We start from the raw sequence: 12,574 nt of genomic DNA, 5'->3' as shown, positions 1-12,574 counted from the left end.
ACTGACACTGTTTGCTGATGATACAAGCATAATTATTAATTCAGTAAAAGAAAGTCCAGTAGAAAATGATACGAATAAGGTCTTTGGAAAAGTTATTTATTGGTTTTCTGTGAATGGGCTTGCTCTGAACTTTGGGGAAAAAAAAACACAGTACATCCAATTTTCTGCTGCAAAAAGTATCATTCCTTCAATAAACATAACACATCAAAAGAAGTCAGTAGCCAGGGTAGAGCATACTACGTTTTTGGGTGTTCATATAGATGAGAATCTTAATTGGGAAATTCATATTTTGGATCTCCTGAAGCGTCTAGGTTCAGCAACTTTTGCAATCAGAATAATTGCCAATTTTGAGGATGTAGAAATTGGTAAGCTAACATACTTTGCATACTTCCACTGTCTCGTCTCATATGGAATAATATTGTGGGGCAACTCAGCACTTAGGCAAAATGTATTCACTGCTCAAAAGAAAGTAGTTAGAATAATGTGTGGGGTTCATAGTCGCACATCTTGTAGGCATCTGTTTAAAAGGTTAGGAATTCTTTCAACTGCTTCACAGTACATTTACTCAGTGATGAAATTTTTTTTCTCAACAACATGGACCAGTTTACAATCAACAGCGATATTCGTGATTACAATACCAGAAAAAAGAAAGACCTACACTATCCTTTACTTAACCTATCTTTGGCACTGGAAGGGGGAAAATATGCTGTTATAAAAATTTTTGATAAATTACCAGATGAAATAAAATGTTTGACAGACAGCAGTAATAGTTTCAAAAATAAATTGAAATCATACCTCCTTGACAACTGCTTCTATACCATAGCTGAATTCTTGAATATGAGTAAATAAATCTGGAGATATAATATATACATTTTGTGCCATTTAAGGAAATGGGATAGATAATAGAAAATTTAGGTATAACACTATAATGTAAACAAAAAAAACCTTGTTTCCTGTGCGCATTTCTCGTGCATTTGACATGTTCCACATCATAACCAATTTTCCGTGCTATTGATCAATGGAACATGTAACTAACCAACTAACTAACTAGCTTGTAACAGTCAAGCACTACACTACATCTACATACATACTCCGCAATCCACCCTATGGTGCATGGTGGAGGGTACCTCGTACCACAACTAGCATCTTCTCTCCTTGTTCCACTCCCGTACAGAATGAGGGAAAAACGACTGCCTATATGCCTCTGTATGAGCCCTAATCTCTCTTATCTTTGTGGTCTTTCCGCAAAATGTAAGTTGGCGGCAGTAAAATTGTACTGCAGTCGGCCTCAAATGCTGGTTCTCTAAATTTCCTCAGTAGCGATTCACGAAAAGACTCCCACCCGAGTTCCTGAAGCATTTCTGTAACACTCGCGTGATGATCAAACCTACCAGTAACAAATCTAGCAGCTCGCCTCTGAATTGCTTCTATGTCCTCCCTCAATCCGACCTGATAGGGATCCCAAACGCTCAAGCAGTACTCAAGAATAGATCGTATTAGTGTTCTATAAGCGGTCTCCTTTACAGATGAACCACATCTTCCCAAAATTCTACCAACGAACCGAAGATGACTATCCGCCTTCCCCACAACTGTCATTACATGCTTGTCCCACTTCATATCGCTCTGCAATGTTACGCCCAAATATTTAATCGACGTGACTGTGTCAAGCGCTACACTACTAATGGAGTATTCAAACATTACAGGATTCTTTTTCCTATTCATCTGCATTAATTTACATTTATCTATATTCCAGTGATCCTGTCTTTTCTTTGTCACCGCTTGACAGACCAGTTACTATGTTGGGCTCTTCGAAGGATCAACTGGCAGTTGTATGCCTTTGCCATCACCTACACCCCTTCTCCGTCAGATTGCATGAACTAGGTTGTTGGAATCATTTCTGAAAAGATCACCTGCACCACTGGTACTGCTGTTCGCCATTTGACGGGTCATCTCCTCTGGCTACAGATATCATGGTGGGCCAAAGACACTGGAACAGCTATTCAGGGCTGTTGATTGACCCTGTTATGTCTCAGTTGGTATCTGTCATGGACCACCCTCCTCACTTTTAAGCAGCTCTGTGTGAAGGCTCACTATCTAGTTACACATTAAGAAGCAATACTGGGAGCTCTAAACCCTGGGCCACCAAAGAGTAGCTGTCCCAGATTGGTCATTGACTGGAAATGGTTATGACCAGCTACGTGGAGACTATTTGCAGCCATTCATGGACTTAATGTTGTGGATGACAGTGCTCCATGTCACTGGCCCACAGTTGTTTGTGGTTTGTTTGGAAACTTCTGGACAATTTGAGTGAATGATTAGGCTACCCAGATCACCCTATATTAATCACATTGAACCTTTATGGGACATAATCGAGGGGTTAGTTCATGCACAAAATAATGCACTGGCAACAAGTTCTCTATTATGGGTGGCTATAGAGGCAACATGGCTCTATATTTTTGCAGTGAACTTCCAATGACTTCTCGAGTCAGTGCCATGTCATGATGTTGCACTATTGTATTATGCCAGGAAAAGGAGGCCCAAGACTTTTGTCACCTCAGTGTATTAGTAGTCCACATCTGTCTAGCTCTAACCTTTTCACTGTTGTGAGCTTCCCCTGGCTACTACTATCACTTTATCAAAGGTACAGTACAACCAGTGTGCCTCCACCTGCTGGAAGTACAACTCAAGCCTAGTCACCTTTTTCTTGCAATTCTTTTACATTTTCAGACACAGCAATAACTTCTCTGCACAAGAGTTCTGACCTGCCCTGTTTGGACAAATCGTAACTTCACCCCTGTAACACTTCTGCATCTCCCCTTCTTCCATTTCTGCATGTGTGCTGTTGTCCTCTGCAATCAATAACAACCACTTTTACCCTGACACACTTCTTCAGCACTTCGTAATTCTATGTGCACTGCCGGAAACTGTCAAATGTTTCCTCTAGTTGTTTCACCTCATTTTCCATTTCCCTCGTATTAATTACTAGCTGTATAAGCTTGCATTGGCTGGTGATCCCCACATATTCTTGCTTTGCAAACTGCACTCCCTCTTCCAGGTACTGGTTCTGCAATGTTTCTACTCCAGTGGCAATCAGAAGCACCGCTATGGTCTGCACAGTCTTGTCTGCTGGCGTAGCTGAGAACTGGGATATCCATTATCCTTTCCTCCCCCTAAAGTCCCTTGCTGCTGCACACCAGTTCATCTCACCTACACCATACCTAAATGCTATACTCATACCTAACAAACACAAAACATACATCTACTCTTATTTTCCAGGTCTTAATGTGTGCTTACTACTGCTCAGTGGTTCATACAAATTGTTTTGCTCGATCCTTTGCACCTTCTTTTCTGTGTTTCCTTTCCAGTCAAAACCGCAATACCTGGAATAACATCTGGACTCCCTCAAAATGGTTTTAAACATCCCGCATGTACATGTGTCACCCTCACTAGTGACGGAATCTTGGTGTTCACTGGTGACATAGTTTCCAAAAATTGATATTTCCTAGATACCTGGAAATTTTTTTTTTATGTTCTCCTTTGCAATGTAAGAAGTTGATAACATTACCCAATTCCCAGCCTTGTGTTGTGGCATTCTTGCAGAACAACTCACTGATTCTTCATGCTTTTCTAGTGTCCTTGTATTAGCCCTGCACATCCTGCATCATATTTCCTTCATTAGTCTCACGAACACTCTTAACTGTTTCTCTTGTTACCCATCCAATTTGTAACATGTTGTATGACAACAGCACCTTACAACCATATACTACTCCACACAATAACAATCCTCTATTTTTATGCTGCTTACAGTTGTACTTCGAGACCACATACTGTAAAGAAACATCCCAATTGGTGTGGTGTGTATCCACATAGTATCCCTGCATCTTTCCTGTGTTTCTATGCATGGTTTTCATTCCTCCATTGGGTTGAGGATGTAAAGGATTCATCTGCAATTTTATCACACATGAAAGAGTACATAATTCCTACTACGAATCCAGCAAAGTTGGTTTCCTGATCTGTCACTATCGTTTCAGACTTACTGAACTTCAGTATCCAGTTGTTCATTAGTGCTTGCACCACTGTTGCTGCCTGTTGGTTGGGCTTTGTAAATATTTCCATGTATCTTGAAAAATGTTGTATAGGCATGAGTACATATTTGTTCCCAGCAGGTGTTTTATTGAAAGGGCCAAAAATGTCAATCTTGGCAATTGAAATGATGCTAATGCTTCAGGTGACTTCTCCAGTGGTACTCTTGTCTAACACAGATCTGCTCTCTGTGCATACTGTATCCAATTCCGTAAATATTGGTCCACATCCGACTTCCTGTTCTTCCACCAGTACTTCTCTGTTGCTCACCTGTCGGTAGACCTTCGTCACTTATGATTATGTGTTTGCTGGCACCACCACTTGCAGAACCACAGCAGTCAATCTTGTATGCAGAACTGTGACTGCCTACTAAATTGTTTACATCCACTATCCATTCTCTGTACTGTGTGCTCTTCCTTAAGCTCAGTACCGCCTATCTGTAAAACTTCTACTTTTTTACTTAACCTATCTGCGTTCCCATGTATCTTTCTAGGTTTGTGTATGTTCTCAAAATCAGTCCCCCAATTGTATTGCCCACCATGCCAACCTACTAGATGGATCCTTTAACCCATGCAACCATTTCAGTGCTGGATGAGCTGTTATCACTCAGAATGTTTTCCCATAAAGATGACACCTGAAGTAGATTATCCCATAGGTAAGGCTCAACATTTCCTTCTCGGTCATGGAGTAATTATTCTCTTATGAGTTCATTTGCCTTGATGCATAGGCCAGCAGATGTTCTGTGCCCCCTGTTTATTGAGACAACGCACAACAAAGTGCACAGTTGGATGTGTCACTTGGCAGAATAAAGTCCTTATTGAAATTTGAAAATACAAAGATTTGATTCAATTCAAAGCTTCTTTCAGTTTCTCAACGGCACACTGACAATCCTACGACCAAACAAATTTTGAACTTTTTATCAGTAATTGTGTCAGTGGTCTGGTAGTTTCCACAAACTCTGTTATGAATTTTGTATAATAATTTGTGACATCAAGAAAGGATTGTAATTCCTTCACTAATTCAGGTACAGGAAATTCACATCACTTATGGCTTTAGTGAACCTTGGGTCTGTCCTAAACCCAAGGCACCTCTTCCAACACAGAATGACACATCTCTGTACTCGACATTAAATTTGTGGCTCTCAATCTCAGGAATGCTTCCCTTAGGGGTTGTAAGTGCTGCTCCACATCAGTCACAAAGATGATTGAATCCTCAAGATATGCCAGGCCATCACAAGGTTTCAATCCTCTGAGAACTTTGTCCAGCAACCTCTGAAATGTCACAGGTGCCTTCTTCCATCCAAAAGACCTCCTCCTGAGTTGATAATGTCCGCACACTGGGAAATGCTGTTTTTCTTCAGTCTTCCAGAATGACTTCTAGCTGATTGTAGCCATTGCTTAAGTCAATTGTTAAAGACTACACACACTAGCCTAAATTGTCTGTGGTTTCTGTAGTATTTGACAAAGGTAGGCATCTGTTATAGCTTTGGCATTCAGGTGTCAATAATTGGAACAAAACCTACATTTTTGTGATACAGCCGCTGATTTTTTTGGGCACAACAACAATTTAGGCCACCCATGGGCTATTATGTTCCTCAGTAATGTCACTCTTTAGCTCCTGATTGATGAATTCTTCCAGAATTTTCTGCAAGTACCTAAGACCTCTGTATGGATTGCAGTAAACCAGTGAAGCATTTTTTTGTTGGTAACCGATGCTGCGTGATATGCGTTTCTTGTAGTGACCCTTTTTGGGAAAAGCAAATTGTTAAATTCCAACAGTTACTCTTCTGTCTGTTCCATACCACTTCCCTTTAGGTTCTTCACTTTCCCGCGTAATGCAGTTTGCATGGCGTTTGGCAACTGTCCATGGCCTACTGGCTTGTATCCCACTGTTCCTCCTCTAGGATACCTACATTAGCAATTAATAATCCCTTTAGCAACCTTAAGTCCTCGGTGCTGAAATAATCCACAAACACAGATGCAGTTTTTTTCACCATTTACCTCATGAGTGCATACGACACTTCATTTCACTTATCAGCCCACCTGATCTAGTGCTTCATTTGCTTCCAACGTTTCCACCTTACACAAAATCTTTATTGTTAAGTTAGACTTTACATTAACCCAGAGCGATTTCCTGATACCCTGAGGTGCACAATTGTGTGAATTGAGTTTGTGAGATTGTTCATGGTTTGAATGGCTTGTCGTACTCCATGGCCCCACTTTGTGACATCGCTACACTGGCAGCGGTATAGCTCATACAGATCATACAGCCCACCTCTGCATGTGTCTTCATAGCATTTAATTTTACTGGGAATGCCCATATGTGGACCTAGAGTTCTCTTTGGCATTTAACATCTGCCTCTTTCCCTGTCTGCTACTTCTTCTTGTTACCATTATGCTGACATCTGCCACTGCTTCCACTGTCCCACTGCTGACGACATTCCTTCTGCTCATGACTGGTCTGTTCACATCTGTAACTGCTGCTGTCAGCTGGTAACACTGTCCATGCAGTTTTCAATCCAGTTGACATGATAATTTCCTCGCACATTCATCTGCCAATTTGACAGCAGCAGGAAAATCAATCAGAACTCCTGTCCATATTCTCATTGACATTTATGAAGTCAACCATCATAATAATGAGTGCAGCCCCTGTGCTGTGCCTCTCGTGAAGTTAATTCATTCACCATAGCATTCTGCCTCAGCTCATATGTATTACCATTGATCTTCGTTATACCATCCACAAATTCTTCTTCTGATTTGATATGCTTCTGTGTTACCATGCACAACTGTCCCCTAAAAATATCTGGCAGTAGTGCTTTGTATAAAGTCTGTTAAGTATGAGCATGCATCTTTACACACAGATAGTGAGAGATATCACCTTAGTTCTTTCACAATCCAACAGAGGGACCTTTGTCCTTCATGAAACGTCCATAAAACATTAGTTTACTTTGAATTCTTGACTGAAATACCCAAGAAGAGACATGAATGCAGATTATGCGTTGCATTTATCGAAGACATTTGATGCTGATTTCCAAATGTTGGTTCATCAACAAAAATGAAGTTTCGATACTCCTGTATGACAATGATCTGAAGCACCACGTGGGTGACTGGAAACAGGAGAAAGGTGTGCAGATACTGGATTGGGCCTCATGGACACCTGATGCTAATCCTGTTGAAAAAGAAGTTGCAAGGAAAAACATCTTCACTTTGAAACAGCTGTCAATGCAGATTTGACATATTTGGAGGTCTCTTCCACATGAGTATGTGGGAAACCAGGTTTCACGCATGCCTTGGGGATGCCAAGCTATTATTGATGCTGCTAGTGACTGGCTGTATTATTAACTGTGATTGCCTTTTACTTTTGTTCATATATGATGTCTGTATATGTTTTCGTTTGTTGTCAGATACATTTTTCTACCGATTAACCTGGCCATGGTGTTACTTAATGGACTGTACCTTTGAATCAACCTTTTTTAATTTTTAAAAATTCCTTGAACATGTTAGCTCTCTTGAGATCCTCTCTGCAACATCTACATCACCATCAAAACTCTGCAAGCCACCTTACAGTGCGTGGCAGAAGTTACACTGTATTGGTACTAGTAATTTCAACACACTTTCCTAGAATTCTCCCAATAAACTAAAGTTGACTATTCAACTTTCCTATTACAAACCTCATTTGCTCACTCAATTTCATATGACTTTGCAGATATTCAAATGACATGACCATGTCATGCAAGACACTACTAATGCTGTATCCAAAAATTACAGGTTTGTTTTTCCTACATCTGCATTAACTTACATTTTTTTACATTTAGAACTAGCTGCCATTTATCGCACCAACTAGAAATCTTATCTTAAGTCATCTTGTATCATACTACAGTCAGCAAACAACTGAAGAGTGCTGCCTACCCTGCCCACCAAATCGTATAACAGCAGTCGTATACCACTTCTATGGGCCATACCAGATGATATCCTTGATTCTGATGGGCATTTGCTGTTGAGGACAATGTACTGGGTTCTGTAACTTAAGAAGTCTTTGAGCCACTTGCATGTTTGTGAACCTATTACATATGCTTATACCTTCTTTAACAGCCTGAAAGGGGGACCGTGTCAAAAACTTCTGGGAAATCTAGAAATATGGAGTCTGTCTTTTGCCTTTCATTCATAGTTCACAGGGTATCTTGTGAAAAAAGGGCAAACTGAGTTTCACATGAGCGATGCTTTCTAAAACCATACTCATTGGTGGGCGTAAGCTTCTTGGTCTCGAGAAAATTTATTATATTTGAGCTGATAATATGTTCAAGGATTCTGCAACAGATTGATGTTTGGGATCTTTGGTCTGTAATTTTGCAGGGCTGTTCTTTTGCCCTCCTTACGCAAAGGAGTCACCTGCACTATTTTCCAGTCTCTTGGGGCAACATAAGCTTTTGCTTCTCCACTTAATCTCAAGTTTGCTACTGTGTGAAGTTCTACATCAGACCACCCTTACATCTCTGCCAAATTCCTAAGATCCTTCATTAACATTTGCACATTGTCAATTGATTTGCTAGAGAAAGGAGTAACTAAACTTAGGGCTGCTAAATGTATATTTCACTGTGGCAACTGCACTTCTATCAAACTACATAACTCTGCATTAACTGCTGTCAGTTGTGTGAATCTTTTCTGACAGTGTACAAACTGCCTCTAGTTCTGCAGCCATTTTGATTCTCAGCACTGCCTAGGTAAATGCCCGTAATGATTACACATTGAACACACTACTGATACTGATTCTTCATTTGATGCTGAATGACCATTTAAGCTACATTGTGTATGTCTGACAGGTATTAGACAATCGTGACCCCCATTACCTCTAAAGAGCAACAAATCCACTGTCTCCTTACTTTAAGAACATTCATCTTACAAAGAGTGCAGCGGTCAAGCTGCTTTTCTATGACCAATATTCTTCGACACAACAGTTAAAATTTTGACTCACTGTACTGGAGACTATAGGTCCAAATGTTGCACTGAAAAGGCAATGTCAGTACTTTGACATCATTGTAGGAGACTGGAGCTGGATGGATGAAGAGGGCACTGCAGTGTCAGTGAAGCAGCTGAAAGCTTCCCAATTGCTTTATTGTGGCTCCCTGCTATGGTTTAATTTAGGAAGTAGTGGTGTGGCTAAGGCATCCAGTAGCCTCCTGTGTATTCTTATCCAGCAGTGTCGACAGAATGCAGTGTCAGCTGAGCAATGGTCATGATGCACCCACCTCTGTCAGCGATGACTCCAGACCCGGCAGCTTCGGCTAACTATGGCTGCAAGTGCGGTGGCGAGATATGTGCCTCCAACACTGTTTAGCAGGTGGCAGGTGGGTGATGGCCTAATGGCATTGATGGCCAACAAAATGCTTGTCAGGCCCAGTGCTGGCCCGATGCGGCAGCCGCTCCAGATCTCTTTGTGTCAGGGTGTACTGCCCTGTTGCAGAATCAAACTGTGATCCACAAAAAGAATTCTGGATGGTGCCTCAAGTGTCGCAGCCCCTTAGTTGTAGAGTTGTGATACTAATCCAAGTGACTTTAGTATAGAATGGCTAGGTATCTATTTAATTTTGGGCCATGCTTGCATGGACTTTGCTGCACCTTGTGGCATGTGTGTGAAATGCTTCAGTGGTTGCCGGTGTGGAAAAGCATCTGCCTCATTGCACTGGGGTACTGCTGTGTTAACTGTTTCCACACTTCGTACCGTGGCATTGCATCCATATTACTTCTTGAGGTATGTTGATAATATCTTCTTGATATGTCCTCATGGTGAAAATGCACTGCAGGAAATGACTGATCACAAGAACACTGTCCATCCCTAAATTAAATTTACTATCGAGACAGAGAAGGATGGCAAGCTAGCATTCTTGGATGTTTTATTTGAGTGGAAGGTAGAAGACTGGATTGGTCATTCCATGTACAGGAACCGACACACGCTAATCGATACTTGAACACAGTTAGTTTTCACCACATGGTATAGTGAGCGCAAAATGACGTGGCCACTAAGTGTGCAGTCGGCTGGAAAAACGTGCTGAGAGCGGAAGCAAGTGGGCGGTTGCTCAGTGTGTTGGAGGGGAAGTGCCGTTCTAAACTAAGCCGATACTCACATTTTTGGTAAATGTTAAGTGAGGTTCTTCCATATCCACTCTTGCATGGGGACCATTCAAAAACTTCTGTCACCTCTTCTTTGGTTAGTATCTAAAAAGAATTCCGCTGAAAATGCAGCAATTTATTTTTGCCTAATTTGTGAACCATTTGTAACTTTCAGAGGAGGGTCACAAGTGGGGAATTTTGAATTAAACTTACACATTTCCCTATTTGCTTCTTTTACCAAAACTCAGCAGAGTTAACATGGTCTCTCCTCATTAACATGTTGTTCAGACACAATTACGAGAGAATTCTGAAGCAGTGGTTTATTAAGTTTATTAAGTGAGGGACTGAGGAAAAGTAGGGTCAGACAATGGAAATGGAGGGAATGTAACATCATGATAAAAAGTAAAGTTGCTACTCCCCATATAGCGGAGATGCTGAGTGGCAGATAGGCAGAATTAGAAGAGCGTTACAATATAAGCTTTCGGTCATCAAGGCCTTTGTTGTTGTAAAAAAAAAAAAAAAAAAAAAAAAAAAAAAAAAAAAAAAAAAAAAAAGAAAAAAAAAAAAACCACACAACACACACACACACACACACACACACACACACACACGGGCTTTGACCTCTGGCAGCTGAAGCCACACTGTGACCAACAGCAGCAGTGCATTATGGGAGTGGCAACTGTGTGGGGTAAGGAGGAGACTGGGGCAGGGAGGGGGAGGGATTGCAGGGTAAGGGATGTGGGACAGTGAAGTGCTGCTGCTGGAAGTGTGCAAGGATGAGGTGGAGAGAGGGTAGGACAGCTAACTGGAGTCGGGAGGTTGGATGGAGTCAGGGGAGAGGTGGAGGGGGGTGGGGGGGGAAGGAGAGAAGTAAAAAGACTGGGTGTGATGGTGTAATGAGGGCTGTGTAGTGCTGGAATGGGAGCAGGGAAGGGGCTGGATGAGTGAGGGCAATGACTAACAAAGGTTGGTGCCCAGGAGGGTTACAGGAACGTAGGATATATTGCAGGGAGAGTTACCACCTGCAAAATTCAGAAAAAGCTGGTATTGGTGGGAAGGATCCATATGCCACAGGCTGTGAGCAGTCACTGAAATGAAGGACATTGTGTTGGGCAGCATGCTCAGCAACATGTTGGTCTACTTGTTTCTTGGCCATAGTTTGTTGGTGGCCATTCATGGTGGGAGGATGTATGGGACATGGGACAGGTCTTGCATCTAGGTCTATTAACAGGGATATAAACCATGAGGTAAGTGGTTGGTAGCAGGGTTGTGTAGTGATGGATGAGTATATTGTGTAGGTTTGTTGGACAACAGAATACCGCTGTGGAAGGGGTAGGAAGTATAGTGGGCAGAACAGTTGTCATTTCTTACCACCTACTCCAGTCCGGTCACAAAACATCACCTATCCTATCAAAGGCAGGGCAGGCCCTGTGAAGCAAGTCAACTAATCTACAAGCTAAGGTGCAACCACCTGCGCTGCATTCTATATAGGCATGACAACCAACAATCTGTCTGTCCGCAAGAATGACCACCAACAACTGTGGCCAAGAAACAAATAGACTACCCTGTTGTTGAGCATGCTGCCCAACACAACATCCTTCATTTCAATGACTGCTTCACAGCCCAAGCCATGTGGATCCTTCCCACCAACACCCAGCTTTTCTGAACTGCGCACAGGTAGGAACTCTTCCTGTAATATATCGTACATTCCTGTAACCCTCCTAGCCTCAACCTCCAGTAGTCATTTTTCTCACCCATCCAGCCTCTTCCCCGTTCACATTCCAGTACTCCAAAGCCCTCATTCCATCAACGCACCCAGTCTTTCTACTTCTCTCCTTTCCGCACCCCCCCTCCTCCCCCCCCCCCCCCTCCCCTCACCTCGCCACCACCCTCTCCCCCTGCCCTCCGTCTAACCTTCCTACTGCACCTAGCTGCCCTACCCTCTCTCCACCTCGTCCTTGCCTACTCCCCAGCAGCAGTTCACTGTCCCCCACCCCTACCCTGTTACGCCTCCACCTCCCCATCCCAGCCTCCTCCTTACACCCACAAAGTTGCCACTCCCAGGGCAGCCACTGCTGCTGTTGCTAACAGTGTGGCTTCAGCTGCCAGAGGCTGAAGTTAGATGTGTGTGTGTGGTGTGTGTGTGTGTGTGTGTGTGTGTGTGTGTGTGTGTGTGTGTGTGTGTGTGTGTGGCTTTGCTATATGACGAGTAGCAACTTTGCTGTTAACAGTATTGAAAGGTAAGGTCAGCAGCTAATGAAATAGCACATCCTTAATACAAAATAAACATGTAATGACTTTGCTTATGTTGGTTCCAAAACCCATAGCATTTCTTGTTTCACCATCTATTGACAACCCTTAAAAATTACATTCTTTCATCACAA

The 12,574-nt window shown here is 42.2% G+C and overlaps 1 protein-coding gene across 1 annotated transcript in view; it reads left to right on the top strand.

The window, feature by feature from the left end:
* Positions 1 to 12,574, top strand: part of LOC126483610 (dnaJ homolog subfamily C member 13) — a 380,828-nt gene that overhangs the window by 279,503 nt on the left and 88,751 nt on the right. The gene's annotated exons all lie outside the window — the stretch shown is intronic.

This window comes from Schistocerca serialis, chromosome 6, assembly GCF_023864345.2.
Source record: "Schistocerca serialis cubense isolate TAMUIC-IGC-003099 chromosome 6, iqSchSeri2.2, whole genome shotgun sequence".
NCBI lineage: Eukaryota > Metazoa > Arthropoda > Insecta > Orthoptera > Acrididae > Schistocerca > Schistocerca serialis.
Note: the sequence above shows the minus strand (reverse complement) of the source record. Positions and strands in the feature narration are given on the sequence as shown.